The 21,431-nt window shown below is 42.4% G+C and overlaps 1 protein-coding gene across 31 annotated transcripts in view; it reads right to left on the bottom strand.

Annotated features, from left to right (window-relative positions):
- EPB41L3 (erythrocyte membrane protein band 4.1 like 3) overlaps positions 1-21,431 on the bottom strand; it is a 192,879-nt gene that overhangs the window by 112,535 nt on the left and 58,913 nt on the right. For 10 of the 31 annotated variants that reach the window (XM_034762660.1, XM_034762658.1, XM_034762664.1 and 7 more), the window contains exons 1-2: positions 10,838-11,019; positions 10,636-10,740 (exon numbers count right to left, since the gene is read on the bottom strand). The exons of 3 other annotated variants lie outside the window; for them this stretch is intronic. The gene's annotated coding sequence lies outside the window, so the exon portion shown is untranslated. Of the gene's footprint in view, positions 1-10,635; positions 10,741-10,837; positions 11,021-12,007; positions 12,149-21,431 lie in introns of those variants that run through there. 18 more of the 31 variants (XM_034762673.1, XM_034762676.1, XM_034762689.1 and 15 more) reach the window with 6 other exon arrangements.

Raw genomic sequence — 21,431 nt, 5'->3', positions numbered from 1 at the left:
TATATATATATATATATATATATATATATATATATATATATATATATATATATATATATATATAATCCCTGACTAAAACTTGGGGGAACCACGGCCAATGGGAGCTGCGAGGGCAGTGCCTACAGGTGGAGGCAGCAAGCGGAACTAGGAGATGAGGAAGGGGAGTTCCTGTTGCCCTTCTGTGAGCCTCCCCACACCCAAACTCCTGCTGCTCAGGTGGCCCCCAGGCCAGGCACACTGGGCTGCTGCAGAAGTCACAGAGGTCATGGAAAGTCAGGGAATCCTGGTCCTCTGTGACAAACACGGAGTCTTATTCTTATTCATGAGTTATGATGGAGACAGAATTAAACATTCGGCATGGATTTAAGAGAAAACAAATTTCATCATTCTACATAAAAAAATATATTGACTCGATGAAAAATGTAAAAGTCAGCTTTTCTTTCAGTTTTGTGCTTGTTGTAAATACACTGAGCAAAGCCTGGGAAAAGAAGAGATGATGGCATAATCAAGATATTTACTTTAGTGATAAGGTCCTAGAGCCAGGCACCAGCCCGAGCCCAAACATCTACACTGCAACTGAACAACCCCTTAGTCCAAATCACCTGGTGCAAGCCAGCTGCGGGATTTTAACTGCGGTGTAGACATAGCCTCTTGGCTGAGCCTGCAGACCAGATCTCTGAGAACACTCCGTGTGGTTAGGAAAAAAACAAGACACAGAATCTTAGAAGAACGGGAAACCTGTTATTTCAAGGAAGGGACTACAGTTTCCTAGTTGTTTTGCGTCTTCTTTTCCCTTCTCCCCTGGCTGCTCAGTGAGCCAGTCTGTGGAAAAGCTCCTTCTCTGAGCTGCATGCAGTATACAAAAGCAGGCAAGAGGGCAAAGCATGAACAACCTAGGAAACAGGAGTCCCACTATCCCCATTAAGAAAATAAGTGAGAAAATTTTTATCCAAGTATGAGGTTGCGCCTGTGAAATGTGAGGTGGATGGTTTAGTTTTGTATGAATTAGGGTCACTAGGGATGGGTCAAAAATCAGGCTGGCTTTAGATGCAACTTTGGAGAGTGCAGTCTCTCCCCATATCATCAATATTTAATAGTGTGGTGTATTCAACTGTGCACATATATAATTAGACATGCATTTAATATATGCAGAGAGCGCCTAACTGAATATATTTACATCTCCGCATGAAGTGGGTAGGGGCTGTCTCTTTCCTTTCTCAGGGCATCAGGGTTCTCTCAGTGGAGGTCTAGGGGCTTTTCTTCCCCAGCACACCACCTCAAAGGATCCACAAGCAGCACCAGGTCTCACAGCTTTTAATAAACTAAATCAGCCAAACCACCCTGCAGCAGCTGAGGCTTTTTTGAAGGCAACAGGACTGCAGGACTGTGACTCAACATAGAATTCAAACCAGTATGAACAGTAGTGCTAAAATGAACTGGAAATCCCTGCCTGTAATTGCAGTCTGTTCAGTCTGCGGCAATGGGGAGGATTATCCACACTAATGCTACAACTAAGTGATCAAAACCAACAGTGTGCTGGCACACTATTAAAGGACCCTTATAATTGCCATGTTTCAAATTCCATTAGTAGCCCTCTACAGAAGGCCTGCAAAAGTCTTTAATAAATCATAGAAATCAGAGATGGAAATTAGGTCAACTTTTCCATCCATCTCCACCACCCCCACCCCAAGTTTGTTCCCTATATTGTACTGCTGAGTGCTCTGTCTAGTCAACTTTTAAATGATTCAAGTGATGGGCTTTCTCCTAGCTCCCTAAGGAGACTGTTTACACAGTCCAATAAGTCTCATTGTTAGCACATTTTCCCCTAATTGTCCAGCCTAGTTTTTCCTTTGCTCAATTTCATTATTTTATCCCTATTTATACCCCCTGGATCATCCTAAATCTGCTCTTAATCTACTGTTCAACTAAAATTGTTGCTCAAAAACATTCTTTTGCCACTCCTGTAATCCGCTAAAATTTGCTACTATTTTTAGGAGAAAAAGGTGGTGGTAAAGGAATGAAAAGCTACCAACTAGAGCTGTACTACAATAGTGCTCCAATACATGGAAACAACATTACTATTTTCTTTTATATACACAGAGCTCTTCATTTTTGGTTTTGATTTTATTTAATTTTTCCCAGGAATTTATCAGTGTTTATTACAACAACAACAACAACAACAAAAAAGATGAAAATCAGTGGAAAAAACTTAATATTTTTTCTGGGTAATATCAGGGTTTATTTTGGTGGATGGAAGGACAGGGGAAAAAGTATTCAGTAGATTAATGCTTTGATTAATGGAATTCAATGTGGTTTGCTACAGAAGTAAAACAGAACTCAAAACACAATGCCACCTCTGAATTAAAAAAACCACTCTAATACCCAAATAAAACTTTTAATTTGAATAAATAGTTTACTGTTGTAGACAGAACTATGAGCCTATAAATATTTACATTTAATAATTGGGACACACCATTTGCAGTGCATACACTCAACTTCATCCTTTTCTCCTGTTTCTTTTTTAACTTTTGAATATTTCCTTGTGTTCTGAAACATATTCTGATACATATTTCAGGCTGTTAGCAGATAACTGTTTAAAGATCTGACACACTAAAATGGGAAGAAAATGAAAATCTGTATCTGGTAGGCGTGAGATTCAGCAGTACATTCAGATGTGTATGCACTTCAGAGCTTGCATGCCTGCCTGGTTGTTTATTGTGTGTATCTTCTAGACTAATACATAGCCTTCAACAGGCAGGTTTGCATATACACACAGACTAATGTAGTCTCGTAATACATATATCTCATGCAATGTATTGTATTTTCCTAATAAAACAAGTTATTTTTTATATATTTGAATGATACAAAAATAGGGTGAAAATTGGGAAAAAACATGAATAATGTTTTTTTGTAAAACTTGGGATTTTACAGTAAAAATCCGTTTAAACTGAAAATGAAGGCGCTTATATATGTATATAATTAATAGAAATGTTCTGGATTCTATAGTGATCCATAAGGAGACAGAGAATGCATGTTGCAGTGTAAGAGATTAACAATATCACATGTTTGAATACTACATCTTGGGCCTGATGCTCCATTTCTTTTCTTAAATTTTACACTTTTATTATAAATCCACTGAAATTAATGACTACACCAGCACAACACTGGAGTAACATATTGGTTAATCAAGCCCCTGGTACCCCAAGACTACTGGCTGAGAGTCAGATTGGTCTAGTGCAGGGGTCGGCAACCTTTCAGAAGTGGTGTGCCGAATCTTCATTTATTCACTCAAATTTAAGGTTTTGAGTGCCAGTAATATATTTTATCATTTTTAGAAGATCTCTTTCTATAAGTCTATAATATATAACTAAACTATTGTTGTATGTAAAGTAAATAAGGTTTTAAAATGTTTAAGAAGCTTCATTTAAAATTAAATTAAAATGTAGAGCCCCCCGGACTGGTGGCCAGGACTCAGGCAGTGTTAGTGCCACTGAAAATCAGCTTGCGTGCTGCTTTCGGCACGCATGCCATAGGTTGCCTACCTCTGGTCTAGTGGATAGAGCATAGGACTGGGAATCAAGAGCTGTGGGTTCTATTCCCAGCTGAGTTGGGCTAGTAGGGCTCAGGATAAGGGGTTGTTCAATTGCAGTGTAAATGTCCAAACTTGGGCCTGAGCCCGGGCGCTAGGACCCTGCAAGGTGGGCGGGTCCCAGACCCTGGGCTGCAGCCCAAACATCTACACCACAATTACACAGCCCCACACACCCAAGACAGCTGGCATAGGCCAGCCAAGGGTGTCTAATGGCAGTGTAAACACACCTTGTCTGTCTTACCTGTTTAGATCAAAAGGTCTTTGCACCAGGGTCTAGAGGTCTAATTAGGCCCAACCCAAGTCCACTCAGTCCAAGAGGATATGAAATTTCCCAACCCGTTCTGGGAATCTGAGTCAATGTTGCTGCCTCTTGCCTGTGAGTTCGGCTCCTCCTGTCCATGGGGTCAGCTGTCCTCCCCTACCTGTGGGGTCAGCACAGCAGCAGTAATGTTTCACAGAGTGAGGGGTGCTGTGACTTTTCCACCCACATGCTTCACTTCACACAAAGTGCAGCAAGATGGCAGTGGCCAGCAGAGGCATTCAGCCTCTTACACAGACCTCAGGAGAAGGACAGCTGACCTGACAGCAAGATGGTCCAGTTGTTTTCCCGCCCCACCCATCCCAGACCTGACACTTGGAGTCAGGTCCCATTGGGTTCAGGTCAGATTGAAGGGCTCTACCAGGGACTGCCTCTTACTATGCATACAGTGCCTAGGACACAAGGACTTCCAGTCAAACAGTGAGACAAACAATGAGATATAATAAAAATAATAATCCTATCACTATTCAGATACGTCACCTTTTTATATCTGAACTTCCAGTTATGCCTTTTCTTATTGAAGATCATTGCATCATGGGGGTGTATGGGGTGAGTTTAACAGGTAATACCTCTGCATAGAAGATAGCCACACCCGTAAGGGGTGGTTTGCTTGCAGCTGGTGCTGGCAACTCACTCAACTCTCACCAAATCTAGTGGGAGTAGCTGGCGGCAGTGACCACTTAGCGAAAAGCACGTCTGGCCCTCCAAGTGCATGCCAAGGAGTCATGGTCGAACACTTGGCAAATACTAGACCATAGAAACTGAATGAAGATAGAAATTCGGCCCCATAGCAACTGCTGAGCTGACAAATGGAAATCAAAGAGGATGACAACACTGCAACATGACAAAAACCCTCCATTATAAAACAGCTATTCGCTAACATGTACATTTATTTCAAATTGACTCCAGACTCTTGGTCAGGAAAAGAACAGAAAGTAATCATACAATAATGGGAGGGGAAGGGAGAGGTTCTCCCTTTTGGGTGAGAGCAGAAGTACTAGCTAATTTTTCTAAATCCGTGCTCCTTGCTATTAACAAACAAAACCATATCAGCATGAAGGAAAAAAGAAGAAAAGGAAAGACAATTAGGTATACAAGGTAATTTTTACAGTGATCTATTGCTATCAACTTCTAAAAAGTTGAACAGTAATAACTCAACAAAAATGCTAATCTCTCTGATTACTTCACCTAATGAGTAGAATTTACCATCTCCAGAACCCCTAGGGAAACTCTCGGTGTAACTAACTAACGTTCACAGGGCCAAATTCTGATGCCTTTACTTTACTGAATAGTGCCTAGCTCTATAAGTAGGCTTATTGATTTTGATGGGTACTACTCAGCACAAGTGAGGATGCAGGAATCTGGCCCTGAGTCAGTCTAAAACATTTTTCCTGGGTCTGCAAGAACCTTCTCTTCAGTGAGTTCGTTACAGTCTTTTTAACCAACGTTTTTGATTGCAACCACTACACCCGAGAAAACAGTAAGGTGTCATTTACAGTTGCCCCTGGTTTCATGAGGACCAGACATCACCACCCCCACCAGGGACCAATGACATAAATAATCTCCAATATTGTCACAACTGCATTGTGTGGCTGATTTGCTGCAGGGTTCTGTACCACGTGCTGCCACAGCAGGTGCTGGACATGTTCCAGCCTATTGAGGCTGCAATACATGTGGTTTCCACAGGGACTTCCTGGCCTGAAGCATGTAGGCTGCACTCAGCAGTGCGAAGAGAAAATGAGCAAGGAATAGGGACTACCTCAGATTGCACACTCATCCTCCCTGCTGCCTCTGCTCCTGCTTTTCCAGACCCAGCACAAAATATGGGATTTCTGAGAGGGGTGTCAAGATGATTAACCTTGGCAGGAGTAGGGGTTGCTCTGAGGATTGTCCGATGGGAAAGGGTTAAGAGCTGAGGGTGTGGTTCTGAGCTGAGGAGAGGTTAAGTAAGGAGGGTGAGGAGTATTCCTGAGCCATAGGGGTTGGGTTGGAGAGGTTCTGACTCAGGAGGGGATGGATTTAGTTGGCATGGTTGATTCTGCAAGGAAGAAGTCAGTTGGTGAATGAAGTTGTAGGTCGGTTGGTGGCGTGGGTGGAGTGGGGAGTTGGTAAAGTAAGAGCTAGATTTGAGGGGAAGAGATTGGGACTAGGAGACAACAGTGAAGACTGACAATGATAAATATACTGTTATCGTCTATCCTGCTCTTAACTGTGAAGTGCTCCAGTTTGAAATGGAGAATGGGTAGGAAAGAAGAGAAAAGACAGTACCCCTTTCCCTTTTCTCCCTCATCCCCAACAACACCCCTCTCCCTGTACCTACCCCCCCACCCCCCACTGACCAGAGCGTGTCAGTTTTTCCACTTGAAAAATATAATCTCCTTGCAGGGAGATTGTTCCCCACATTCCCACCAGCTATTCTGGGCTCCAGCTGTCACTGACCACCTCCTTTAGGAAAAAAATGCTCTATTAAGAGCCAAATCTACTTCACAATGTACATATATTGTACTAAGGTAGTCTGTCTAGCTTTTAACTCAGGCTTAACCAGGAACTTCAACTTCATTCCATTCCATTCAAGAGTTTTATAGACCTCCTCTAATGCCATTTATGGATGCTATTATATTTATCAATGTTACAGTGCCTGCACACAGACACACATTTCACGTGTGAAAATATTTGTATATGCTTATAACAGTACACATTCATTTAAAATTGTTCTTTTCCCCTAAAATCTTGTATACTGATCACATATGCTTTCAATTTTCTTCTAGCCCTTTTTCCCTCACACCAAGTCCCCTTGGTTTCTACATTCTTTTTTAACCCTATAAATGAAAACCTTTTCATAGTGGGATCAGACATCTGGTGGACAATTTTCTCCTCTCTCTCCCGTTTCCTCCCTCCTCTCTCTTCCCCCAACCCAGCTCTTACCCCCCACACACACACACACACTCAATTACTACTACTACTACGGTTTCTCATCTTGCAAAGGGATTCAAATTTTATGGATTAAGAACTCAATGGAAAATGACTGTCTTTCTGTAAAGCAGAGTGCTTTCAAAATGAACAATCTGTACAGGAGAGGGTGGTGGAAGACTGACGGCTGTAAGTGAAAACAAATATTTCATATAAGCACCCTACAGACAGGAAACACTCACCAGGCCTCATTTTATTTATGTAGCACGTTTCATACATTGTATCTCACTGACTGCACCCAAAGCAAGGCACAAGTGATTTAGAAGGCTAAGATATGGAATGTTCATGAAAGCAAGAATTAAATATAAATATAATCATTTAGTTCTGGTGACCACAGAATAATAAACGACCAGGCAAAATGTAAACATTAAATTTTAATTTAGGTTAAAAGAAAAAAAGTCAATTATTTGAGTTTATTTATTCAGTTATTTGTAAGGGGAAAAACACTGAATCTGCATCCAGACATTTCCACATTATCTTCATATTAACTCAGTTGTCTCAAATACTGTAACCCCATTTCTGGGTTTTTTTCCAGCCATTCAGTTCTGCACATTCCTCCTGAGGTTCCTCTGCGCTAATGCCCATAGTGACAACCATTTGTAATGGCAGGGGCAGGAGCAATAAGCCTGCAGGACTTCTCTTATTGAAGGCAGACGGATAGATTAGCTATTATTTCTTCTCGCTACCCAAGCTGTTCCTGCTCCCAGATGTCAAGAGCTTTGGAAGGTCAGCCTCTTTCCTATTACACATCTAGGAGTCTCTCACTAGATAATTGAAGTGCTAGGTCCATTGCCAGGGTAAGAAATGGAAGCCATGCTTAAGGAAGTGTTCATGTCCTTTTATGACACACATATGAACCTTCTGATAATATGGAAAAATCAATACAATTCCTCTTAGTTACAAGCTTGTGGAATCAGAACTATAGCCAGACCTCTTGTTTATACAAGTGAACACAGGAGTATATATTAAATACCTAATTTCAGAAATCAGTCAACATTTCCCTCATCACCACAAATTGAAAAAAAAAAAAAAAAAAGCGGTTAGAAGTTAATTTGTTTCCAATGTTAGACAGTTTTCAGGATTTTTTTTAACCTGCTCATAACTATAAAGTCTTTAAAAAAGTTTGCTACTGCAGTAAACATCTCAGTGATTAACTACACTTTTCTAAATCTATTTTCATTTAGCATTCTTATATTATTCTCCATAATTGTAGACTTTTGTGTGTGTTCCACAGCTTGCATATCTAGTATAAAACAATCCACCTAGAGAATTAACATACCCTATTCAGGAACCCATCACTCAATTCTCAGTGCAGCTGGGAAGTAACCACATTTTTCACAGTTATACTCATATTTATCACCAATTCATTAAATTAAAGGGAGGTCAAAGCCCTACCAGAACACACTGAAAATTCAAATATTTTTTCAGTAACGGAATGTCTTGCCAGTATAAAATGTGATAAATAGGATCCTGAAACAAAATATACCACAACATTGTCATCTACATTTAAAGAACCACATCCTTACTTAAATGAGTAGCCACACTGATTTCAATGGACCTACTCAAGGTTAGTCACGTGTACTTGCAGAATTAGACCTATATTCTGTATTTCAAAAGGAAAAAAACTTCATGGTTGTAAAAGCAAGTACTTTTGAGTATGTTGTCAGTGTAGTAACCGATACCGCTGTATCATATATATACACTGTATCTTAGGAACCAAATGTTCTTTTGTAACATACTTGAAAAATTCTTTAATTGTTCCTCCCTGTCATATACCACCATTTACTGGTACATGAGAATTACATGAATCAAGTTTAAATACTACCCACTGAATGAATACCCCATTTCCAGTTCTATTTTACTGTTAGTTAAATCAAAATAAATACTTAAAATACACGGAAGACATTTTACATAAACATTAACAAGGAATACATCATTTCCAATACACCAAAACATATAATATACCTAATAAAAATATGTTAAATGAATACATTTCCATATACCAAACTGATTGTGAATAGTCACAGTATTTATAAAACAATGAAGCCCTCAAACAAAATCCTCACACAAATACCTGTTAGAGGAAATTTTTGTTCAGCGAGGGTAAGTATTTTGCAGGTTTCCACTATAGATGAAAACCCGCATCTCGTTTTATTTGTAAATATACAAACACAATCTTTAGATTCACCTCTACTTGTCCCTCCTTTGGAAAAAAAAAAAAAACGCAAACAGCTGTGCTGCAGTTCCTAAGGCAAGGCTGCATCAGTCTTTCATTTAGTAGACACAAAGTTAAAACAAAGATGGTTCAGACAGTCTGATTTTCAGTGCCCCACCCTCATTTCCTTGAGCCAGAGTGATGTCATAACACAAGGCAGCGCAATGACTTCATTGCTACAGTTCTCCTTGCTTCTGGGCATGCACCCCCTCTCTTCTTCACGACAAAGACAAAGCCTTTACACCACAGCAGTAAATAAAAGGCAGACTCACATTAGATGAGCTCTTATAATGTACCTGTCAAGTCTCCAATAATACTGGCTAACCCTTTAGAAGAAAAACATCACTTGCATCATTAAACATCACTTTAATAAGGGGACGCCACTGTAAGATGAATTAGGTGAAGGGAGATTCAATGTTGGCTGTATTAGTGTATTAAATAAAAATAAAGTATGATACATTAAAAATATTTCCATGTGTTTAAGCTAATGTTCTCTGGTACTAATCATTCACCACTGCAGTGAACAGGACTGTAGCAGAACAGAATCACAAGGAGCCTTCCTGTTCTAATGGAATCATACAGAATAAACTTGCAGTCGCTCTTCACTCTAATGTGGTGATCCCCCTCTTTCCATCCACTATATTATTTCTGATGTGCAAATGTCATCATCATGTTAGAGTGGAGATTTCCCAACCAAGGAGACTGGTACAACAACATGAAGGAAAAAAATACTGATGCAGCAAATTGTCACACAATGATTTTAACCAATTAAGCGACACAGGAAGATTAGCTTTGCTTCTTATATTGTACTTAAAGATTATCTTCCATATTTATTGAAACAAGCCACAATGCACTATATTAACTTAACCAAAGTCAAACAGTAAATTAAGAGTGAAAAAACCTACTTTATTTCTGGATTATTTAACTGTAAATGGTTCACCGCATAGGAGATAATAGTACTGTGGAAAGTGTCACCTTTGACCTGTGATTCTTCACTTCGTCTCCCTAAAAAACTTGCAAGTCAAGTTAAATAAGTATTTTTGCTTGTTCCTACCTCAAAGTGATGCACAAAGTTCAGTTTAGCAAGTGTGTTACATCTTTGCCTCAAGTATAAATAAGGTTTAGGCACATATTCAGAAGTAATATTCAGAGTAATGCTAGTCTTTCATTACATTCTATTACTTCAATAAAATGACGACGCTGAGAGGAAAATAAAAAGAAACTACAAAAGACTGATTTTACTGACTTTAATTATTATGGAAGTGTAAATTTTTAAGTTAATTGTATATCTGACAAAATTAAAACAATTAAAAATACCCCTCCCGGCTATCCCTTCTTTCTCCACATACCTTGTTCTCAGCTTAATACAGAACCTATTAGCAGGAGATTGACAGAGCCACTCCCTCTTCTATTTTTTAAATCCCACAAAATACCCTCAAACTCCCCATTAAAGCGAGTAAAATCAAAGTATGAATAATTCTGTAACTACACATGAAAATACTGTAACTGTATGGCAGCACTGTAAACTTTCTAGCCCACCTGGTTTATCTTTGCTGTCTAAGTTGCGGTGAAGTACATGCACACATCTATCACTGCAACATCTTTCAAGTACACACTTCAACCCAAGGCTACCAGGATTCACATCTGAAAACACAAGTACTCAAATTACACGATTGCAAAACTTGTCTGACCCTTTATTTCTCTCCCACCCCTCCCCCCATCCCGCACATCTGATTAATACCATCTGTTTCCCCTGAGCTTTCCCTTTCGATCGCAAGAACCTCTCTTCCCCAACTTAAGACGCCAGCCCAGTGTGCAGCCGAGAGAAACCGGAGGGAACCTTGGAATTGGGAACGTTAAAAACAGGAGCGGAGACAGCGCTGCCACTGCAGAGGTCCAGAGCTCCAATTTACTATGTAACCACACCCACCGCATTGCAGAAGCCACGGGCTGGAGGGGGCTCGGGGGGAGGGGGGGGGACGCCAGATAACAACAAGCAGTAACTCCGCCGCCACAAGAAGACGCACCAAGAAGAGCCTAACCGATTTCAAGAGGGGAAAAAAAGCTGGACAATTAACTCCCAACCCTCTTCACTCGCAAAAGCATCCCCGCCACCACATCAGGCTTCACACGATGCACGCAACAACCCCCCTTGACGGCCCGCCAGCCAGGTAAACAATGCAGTTGGCACACCGCTGTGCTCCGCAAGGGGGTGAATGGGAACAACTCTACTGGGGGCTGCCCAGCTTTGGGCTTTATGGAGGGGCCATTACAAGAGAGCCCAATCCACGCACCCCACTTCCCCCACAGGCGCCCTGGCGCTGCTGTCCTGTATAAAAGAGAAGTTTCCTCTAGGAAAAAAAATACCTTGTATAAACACCCCTCATCCGCCCCCTCGCCAACCACCCTCGCCCTCTCCCCTGGCACGCGTTGCCCAGTCCAGGCTTTTCCCAGCCTGTCAGCGGGAAGATCCCGGGCAATAGCAGCAAACCCAGCAGCTCGGCACCCAATCAGACACCTCCCCTCCTGCTGACACAACCGCATCAAAGCAACGGGACCATCCGAGCCAGGCCCCGGAATAGCGGCTGGCTGGCGAGCCGCACCGCAGCAGCTGGAGGGCAGGCGGGTCAATGGCTTTTTTAAATCCGAGCGGCTCTCCAGGGGTGCAGAGGGAAGGGGCAAGTGACACCCAGGGGTCTGCACGCAGATCTCGCCCTAGTCCCCCCCCCCCCCGTCACCAGCCACTGATCACTTTAAAATGGCTCCTCGAAAAGAGATTTAAAAAAAAATAGTAAAAACGCCCCTGGTAGCGGAGACCCTGAGCAGATCCCCCCGCCCGCCCCCAGCAGAGAAAACTGCAACCACACTAGCAGCCAGGGGGGAAGCGAAGCGAGGTGCCGGGAAAAGGTACCTTGGCAAACCGGCGCAGCAGCAGCAGCGAGCTGGAGCCCGGGTCTCTGCTGGGTCTAGGTCTGGTTCCAACACGTCAGAGGGACGTGCAGCAGCAGCCGCGGCCACGCGTCAGCAGCAGCAGCCCAGCCCAGCCCAGGACGAGCCCTCCACAATATCCAGCAAATCAGGAATGTGGAGACAGGCGCCTTCAAAAAGCCCCTCGCCGCGGAAAACGGGAAAAGCTGGATCCCGCCGGAATCGGCCGGCTTTGGTGCTCAGCAGCCCCACCCCGCGCTGTCTACATGGAGAAAGAGGCGCTTCGAGGCTCCGATCCCAGGGGGAACCCCTCGTCCTAATGTATCCCAGTGTAATCCGCGCAGCAGACACCTCGGATCTGTCCCTTGCACCCGGCTGGATCTTGCCCAAATTTTGCCCCTTTCCGTGCAAATACCACTGCTGGGAGATCAAGTGTAGCGACTCCGATTTACGCGCCCGCGCACAAACACAGACCTAGAGCGTTAAGCATCATTGCACGCCGAGGCCGCGACCAACCTGCAGACTCATCACCTGGATCCTCCTCCCACCCCAGCCCACAATGTTCACTGTCTAAAGAGAGACCAGGAGAAGCTGCTCCTCACACACCTTCAGAATCGACCCTCCTACACTGCAGCTCAACAGTATCACAACAGACAGACCCAGGCTCTGGAGCCTGTCAACTTTTGACCATAAACCAGAAATTGTAGCAACACTAGATTATATTTTGCTTCTACTATTCTACCCAAATCGCTAAGTTAACACCTGGATCTGGCTAGTTTTTGGGCTGCATTCCTCTAACTTTACCATCTAACTTCAGTACATGTGCAGTTTTTCCTAGTACACTAGAATAATATGGATCACATTTTATCTGACAGGATCCAGATTTGGAATTTTGCAGCACTGCACTTAGAGGCATTGATTTCTGGACTTTTTGGTGGGAGTAGGAACAGCTAAATTTGTTCTGTGTTTAGACAGTGGAATGCACAGGAAGGGCCAAAAATAGCTGGATCCAAGAAGATCCTGATGCCAGATCTGAGTACTGGCAGTGATGCTGTGCTAGAATGTAGGGGGGCCTATGTGGGGTTGGAGAGTGAGGGGGTTGTGTAGTAGAAGTAGCTAGGTTTATTCTCCATTTAGGCAGTGGAAGTTGAGGGGCTGACTGGGGCCCAAAACTGGGGATCTTGCCCCAACCTGAATCATGGCAGGGGGAGAAAACTGTTTTAATTAATAGTGTCTCTGGGACTTGCAAGAGAAAGAGGGTTCTGACAGCATGCAATGGCGATCTAGGTTCTCTGATTAAACAGAGCAGCAGACACTATCCAATGTAGAATAATCAAAGAACTCCCTCCCCGCCCTATATGCAGAACTGCCATTCAGCTGATCTGGCATACAGTAACATGCATAATACAGAGAGATTCTTCAAAGGGAAAATGTGTGCCATCAACTCAGAGAAGACATGCAGTTTAAACAGCAAGAGTTATATGTTGTTCTCAACCAGGAACTCAGAAAAATCATTGTGAAATGCAGGAGAAAGTATTTGACAGCTAAAATATACACTAGAATTGATGAGATTTGATTTTTTAAATTGTGAAAAAGGACAGTTTGAATCAAATCTTGAATCTCTAAAGTGAGCGCGAAGACTTGAGAAGTATCAAGCATTTAAAAGATGCATAAGATATACTGGGTTAACCTTTTGCAGCTGTTATTTCTGTTCTGCAGAAACATGGTACCTTTATTTTTAAGCACAGTAAAGCCACTAGAACATCAGCACTTCAAAGTAACTAATATAGTCCATTGATAACACCGCTGATGGATTTGCCTCAATTATGATTTACACCAACACTTCTGGATAAATAGCATCTTCTATCTGAGGGCTTGTCCACACTTACTGTGGGATCTACAAGCAGCTATCGATACATCAGCAGTCGATTTAGTGGGTCTAGTGAAGACCTGCTAAATCGATTGCTCTCGCGTGGACTCCTGTATTCCACCAGATTGAAAAGAGTAGGGGGAGTTGATGGGAGAGCATCTCCCATTGACATCGCATAGTGTGGACCCCGCAGTAAGCAGATCTAAGCTACATCAATTTCAGTTACGCTACAAATTGCATAGCTTAGATTGAATTTCCCCTGTAGTGTAGACAAGGCCTGAGGAGCTCAGAGGGCTTTATGTACATTGATGTAGGCTCACAGCACTTGTGGGAGGATGATATTATGACCGCATTTTAGAAATGAGAAATCTTAGCAACAGAGAGGTTAAGTGGCCATGGACTTTGGATGTGAAACTTGAGATTCTTGGGCCTGAGTTTCAAAGCTTTTAAGCACTCACAACTCCCGTGGAAGACAAAGGATACTTCAGAGATACTGAGCATTTGAAGATCAGGCCTAAGGAGTCTCAAATCAAACCCAAAAGCTAAACACCTCCCCATCCCAAAGGATTGGGCCACTTTTGAAAACATTGGTCTTTGTGATTTTCCCAGGGCCCTCACAAAAAGGTCTCCACCAGAGCTGGCTGGAAAGCAGAATTTCCTTTCTTCCAAAGAAAATTCAAATTTTTGCAAAATATTTCATCCTGAACAGGGCCAGCCAGTCTGCCTCCCTGCCTCATTTTCCTCAAAAGTTTTGATGGAATAGCCACATTTCCGCAGAATGTTTAAATTCCATCAGCTCAGCATTTTCCAACAGAAAATAGTTGTGTTGAAAAGTTTTCAACCAGCTCTAGTACTCCCTTCCCACCCAGTCGTAAATCATGACTAAGGCTGTGAGTTTGTCACCGAGGTTACGGATTCCGTGACCTCCATGACTTCTGCAGCAGCCGGTGCGGCTAGCCCAGCGGACGCCTGAGCAGCTCAGGCAGCCCCTGGGCCAGCCGCACAGGCTGCTGCTGGGGCATTCTTGGGTCACCGTGCCCCCAGCAACAGCAGGGGTTTGGGTGTGGGAGGGGGCTCAGGGCTGGGGTGTGGGAGGGTGCTGGACGGTGCTTACCTCAGGGGACCCCCTCCCGGAAACAGCAACATGCCCACCCTTCAGCTCCTAGCTCCACATGCCACCTCCGCCCATAGGCACCACCCCCTCAGTTCCCATTGGTCATGGTTCCTGGCCAATGGGAACTGCGGAGCCGATGCAGAGGCAGCACGTGGAGCTGTCTGGTCGCATCTCCGCCTAAGGGGGAGCCATGAGGAACCAAGTAAGGAGCCTGTCAGCTCCACCAGCCCCCTCCCCGAGCACAGCGGCGCCCCCAGGCTGCCCCTCCCCCAGAGACCCTGCAGTGCCCCGGGCCACCCTCACTGCCCAAGATTTAGTCAGGGTTATATAGTTCAAGTCATGGACTGGTCACGGGCCCATGAATTTTTGTTTAATGCCCGTGACTTTTACTAAAAATACCTGTGACTAAAACGTAGCCTTAATCATGAATAACTCCATTGTAGTGATTGAAGTTACAGCAGTGTTCAATTATGAGAGAGAAGAATCAGACCCAAGGTCTAGGCAGCACTAGGAAGAGACCCCAGATCACTCCTTTTACCTCTGGAGACTGTCTTCAAATCTAGGTATTCAGTGTTGTTGTAGCTATGTTGGTCCCAAGATATTAGATAAACACAAGGTGGGTGAAGTAATATCTTTTTCTGGACCAACTGCTGTTGATGAGAGAGACAAGCTTTCAAGCTACACAAAGCTCTTCTTCAGGTCACCTGGACCTGAAGAAAAGCTCTGTGTAAGCTCAAAAACTTGCCTCTCTCATCAACAGAAGTTGGTCCAATATAAGATATTATCTCACCCACTTTGTCTTTAAAATGTAGGTGTCAGTAGTAAATGAAAATTAGTTTAATAGTTTTATATTAGCATCTGTTTGTCTCCAGTAACCACTACAATTTGGTACAATTAGTCACAATTGGCAATTTCTGCTCAAAAGGAGATCCATGCTTCGAAGTGCGTTATGCAAAGAAGGTTGCACAGTTCCTGCCTTATCCTGCAAATATTTAAGCATGTGCATAACTTTATGATGTGAGTCATCGCACTGATGGTAAAGTTATGCACATGCTTGTTTTCAGGATCAGCAACGTAGTACCCAAATATACTATGTATGGCTCTCGTCAGTGCCATTCTCTCTCTCTTTCATGGAGCACTAACAATCACTATCAAAACCAAAGTATACTTTTGCAATTCTTTCCCATGATACAGTTATGTGACTATTTAACCTTTTTTCTTAAATAGTAAATTTTCCCATTAAACAATTAATTAGTTGAGACATAGCGCTTAGGAAAACTGAAAGTAATATAAGAGTATTAGTAAGACAATTCAGTAAATTTCAGTAAATACCACTTTGACATTACAGGTCTAGACAGTCAGACAATTTCAGGTTCACTTTGATTTTATTCCCATATTTTCAGTTTATTAAAAGCAAGCTTCTGCTCATGACTCATGCAGCTTAGCCTTCTGCATGGCACTGAAACAAAATTCAAATAATTAAGAATGATCACTGTGCGACAATGAATGAAAGTAAGACTTCTGGAAGTTAGAAGGAGCCTTCTAGTACTTCCTTCCTTCTCTACGCAAATATAAAACCTACACATCTATATTAAGCTAATATTATAGTTATGATAAATTTTGTAAGTAAAGTTCAAGGTGAGATGTGCACTCTGGATATCAAGTTCCCCCCTCAAGTTCACCTCAATACATATGGCTACAAAATGTAAGGAATTCAAAAACAACATACACCATGTTAGCCAAACAAAATTACAACAACAAACAGATCTGTTATGATGAAGATTATGCCATCAATTGTATCTTTTCTCACAATGGTCATATTGGCATATATATATATATATATATATGCCATGAGTCATTGGAAGAACTGGTAATAGAACTTAACAGTTATTGTCTCCCAGTGCTATACAACATCAAATGGTGTAGTTCACCATTGATTGTATCAGGATGTGCTAAGAAATGGAACCCAGCCACAACCTGTGTCTATTTCAAGGCCCAGGATTACCAATAGATAACTAATATTTTATCTTAAGTCCTTATTGGGCTGCTGTTCCATTAGAGTGTATTGACTCTCTGAAAGCTGCATTAAGAGGGATAAACACCTCATTCTTTCAAGTGCTTTATAGTCTTTCAAGATTATATGAAGCTCCTGTTTTCATTGAATCATAGAATATTGGGGTTGGAAGGGACCTCAGAGGTCATCTAGTCCAACCCCTGCTCAAAGCAGGACCAATCCCCAGACAGATTTTTACCTCAGTTCCCTAAATGGCCTCCTCATAGACTGAGCTCACAACCCTGGGTTTAACAGGCCAATGCTCAAACCACTGAGCTATCCCTCATATAGCCTAAAGTTTTAATTATTCTTCTAAACAGTCAAAAATAATAGGTGGCAACCATCTTTTTAGAGAGTCATATAAAACTTTTTTCTCAGCAATGGAGGCATTAAAGCAGAAGTGGGCAAACTTTCTGGCCCAAGGGCAACATCTGGGTATGGAAATTGTATGGCGGGCCATGAATGCTCACAAAATTAGGGGTTGGGGTGCAGGAAAGGGTGTGGGCTCCAGCTCGGAAATGGGGAGTTCAGGGTGCTGGAGGGAGTTCTGGGCTGGGGCAGAGGGTGAGGGGTGGGGAGGGCTCCAGCTAGGGGTGTAAGCTCTGGGGTGGGGCTTGGGATAAGGGGTTGGGGATGCAGGAGTGTGCTCGGGGCTGGGACTGAGGCGTTTGGAGGGCAGGAGGGGGATCAGGTTGGGGCAGGAATGCTTATCTCAAGCAGCTCCCGGAAGCAGTGGCATGTCCCCCTCCGGCTCCTAGGCGGAAGCGTGGCCAGGCACCTCTGCATGCTGCCTGGTCCACAGGCGCCGCCCCTGCAGCTCCCATTGGCCACAGTTCCTAACCAATGGGAGCTGCAGAGGTGGTGTTTGGGGCAGGGGCAGCGTGCGGAACGCTCTGGCTGCCCCTATCTGTAGGAGCCGGAGGGAGGGACATACCGCTGTTTCCGGGAGCCGTGCGGAGCCACAGCACACGTGGACTGGGGCAAGCCCCTGACCCCACTCCCCAGCTGGAGCTCGAGGGCTGGATTAAAACATCTGAAGGGCTGGATGTGGCCCCCAGGCGATAGCTCGCCACCCCTGCATTAGAGGATGAATTCCAAGAAGGGTTAATCTTGCATTTATTAAATTTGGTTTTGTGCTCCTTTTATTTTTGACTTATTTCCCCTCTCTTTAAGAGTATCAGAAGTACACATCTTTTCAAGGGGATTTTTCTTTTTTGTACCCTGATCCCTGGATCTTGACCGAAGAGGCCTTATGCCCTCTAGGGAATAAAGCTGTGTGTATTATTAACTGAACAGACCACTTTCTAGGATGCCATATGTACATACCTATGACATACAGTAGATAAATATGTCAGTTTTGGTGATTCAATAGGTCAAATTTACCCCTCACATAAATTTATTGATTTCAGTGGAGTTATACAAGGGACACATGAAATTGTCTGAAATTGGTCTTGCCTTCCCACCCAGAGCCAAAACCATCCTTTTAAGATTACTGAGGGAACAACCAGTAAGTCTGTCCCGAGAGCTATTGCAATTGAAGTGCTGAGTAAGGATTCACTTACTGTAATTAATTCAGCATTGCCCTTTGTCATTTTCATACCTGTAGCAACTTGCTGCCTGAGAGAATTTAAAAGATTATTTAGACATATAGCTATTATGTACTGGTTCACTTCTTTAGTCTCTTTAAGAACCAAGGAATTCAGGAGGGCATAAGACCCTATGTATTCCCTGGGACTCTATTACCCCAGAGAGGGGCAGGACTAAATTGGTGATCTGGCTGGAGGCCCCGTTGTGACCCACCAAAAGGCAGACCATCACAGAGGTAGTAATTACCAATTAGACATTGGAGGCAGGGCAAGTGGGAAGCAAGTGACCTAACCACTAGGCAAGGCTACCAGTGAGCCCAGCCAGTAACACTCCCATGGACTTCACTTGGCCCTAAATCAACACAATGTGAGTAGTCATATACCCAGTCTGTTTAAATCCTGTAAAAACTTAGGACTGGTCTATACTACCACTTAAGTCAATGTAACTTATGTCGCTCAGCGGTGGGAAAGAGACACCCTCCCTGCGAGCAACGTAAGTTACATCAACTTAAATGCTATCCACACCAGTGCTATGTTGGCAGGTGACGGTCTCCCCGCCAACCTAGCTTCCGCCTCTCACGGAGGTGGAGCAATTATGCCGACGGGAGAGTGCTCTCCCGTCAGCCTAGTGCATCTTCACCAGCTGCACCAATGTAGTGCTTTAGTGTAGGCTTGCCCTTAGACACCTAATTTTATTCATATTAGCGGTCCCCTGGACATAAGTGGGACTGATCAAATCAACAACATTACTTGCATTCCTAAATATTTGAATGATCAGGTTCACAGGATCTAATCCAGCTCCCACTGAAGTCAACTGAAAGACTCCCATTGGCTATAATATGAGTTCCACTCGACCCTTGTTTATGTTTGTAGCATCTTAGTTCCTCTCAAGAAGCATTGTCTTTCACATTCATACTATTCCTTCAATTCAATTTGTAGTTTGTTTCACTTTCAAATTCACATTAACTGACTGGAAGGAATGCAAGTGGTATGCAAGGAACAAACAAAAATGAGTCCAGTGGAATGCAGCAAAACACTTGCATCATTCTTCTCAGCTTTGATCATTTACTTCCCCCCCCCCCCACCAATTTATCCTCATGTTTGGTGAGGAAGGAGAAATAAAGAGACATTGACCAGGTTCAAGTAACTCTCTAGATCTCATTTCAGAAAAATACACGTCAGTGTCCTAGAATTGTGAGATACGGAAAAGCAACACACCCAAAAGAACAGTCTTCTCATCAAGAAGAATGTTAGGAATCTCTGGGGCAGGGATCGTGATTTCAGTCTGTTTGTACAGTGGATAGAACAATGAGGACCTGGTCTATGACTGAAGCACCTAAGTGCTACGGCAATAGAAATAAATAATAAAAACTAGGGCTGTCGATTAATCACAGTTAACTCACGCGATTAACTAAAAAAATTAATCGTGATTAAAAAAATTATTTGCAATTAATTGCACTTTTAATCCCATTGTTAAATAGAATACCGATTGAAATTTATTAAATGTTTTGATGTTTTTCTACATTTTCAATTATATTGATTTCAATTATAACACAATCCAAAGTGTACAGTGCTCATTTATATTATTATTACAATTTGCACTGTAAAAATCATATACAAAAGAAATAGTTTTTCAATTTACCTCACACAAGCACTGTAGTGCAATCTCTATCGTGAAAGTGCAACTTATAAATGTAGATTTTTTTGTTACAGATCTGCACTCAAATAAAACTTTACAGCCTATAAGTCCACTCAGTCCTACTTCTTGTTCAGCCAATCACTAAGACAAACAAGTTTGTTTACATTTACAGGCGATAATGCTGCCCACTTCTTACTTACAATGTCAATATAAAGTGAGCAGTGTACGGGTTGTATTGTGTGTCGTAATTGAAATCAAAATATTTGAAAATGTAGAAAACATCAAAAAATATTTAAATACATGGTATTCTATTATCGCACGATTAATCACAATTTTTTTAATCGTGATTAATTTTTTAATCGCTTGACAGCCCTAAATAAAAACAGATTCAATACATCAGTCAGGTTCCTTTGTAACTGAAATACAGCTAGAGCTTAACCCTATTCACAGTCATGATATTTAAGGGATTTTGTCATTACTCCAAGAGAACAAAGAGTATTTTAAGCTTCTCCCTGCTCCCCAAAAGCTTAAACTGCAGTCCAATAACTCATGTTCTCATCAGGTATTTTAATAATTTTGTGTGTCCTATGTATCTATAAAGACCTGAATCCCAACACCCATAACCTCTCAAAACTTTAAAAACAAAAACCTATTTATACTTTGCTAATAAATGACAGTGATGAACAGCTTCCTATAATGCAAACGTTTTAATTTATAATAGTTCCCCAACTACTAGGCTAGATAAATTCAGTACCATGGTTTGTTTACTTATCAAATGCCAGGTATAGGTCAGTCTGTACATAATCATTTGGCTGACTGATTTTGGAAAGTAACAGATATAATACCATGTTGCCAAACAGCTGAAAACGCTAAGGATCCAAATGGCATCTCTGTCTCTTACATTTATTCTACCTTCCCTTGCCCTCTACATGCCCTACCAGGGGCTGCTCATCAGCCCAGGCCAGCAAGGCACAGCCGAACCAAGAATTCCCCAAAGCTACAAAATAAAGAATATGTAAAATGTATTTCATTGATAAATATGAACAGATTTAAGGACAAACTATGCTTTGATTTGAATGTCACAACTCTCTCTCTCCAATAGCAAAATGCAATGTCAGAAAGTTTGAAGAAGGTAGTGCTGTGTG

The sequence above is a fragment of the Trachemys scripta genome, chromosome 2 (assembly GCF_013100865.1).
Source record: "Trachemys scripta elegans isolate TJP31775 chromosome 2, CAS_Tse_1.0, whole genome shotgun sequence".
Taxonomy (NCBI): domain Eukaryota; kingdom Metazoa; phylum Chordata; order Testudines; family Emydidae; genus Trachemys; species Trachemys scripta.
The sequence above is the reverse complement of the archived record's forward strand: the minus strand, read 5'-3'. Positions and strand labels throughout refer to the sequence as shown.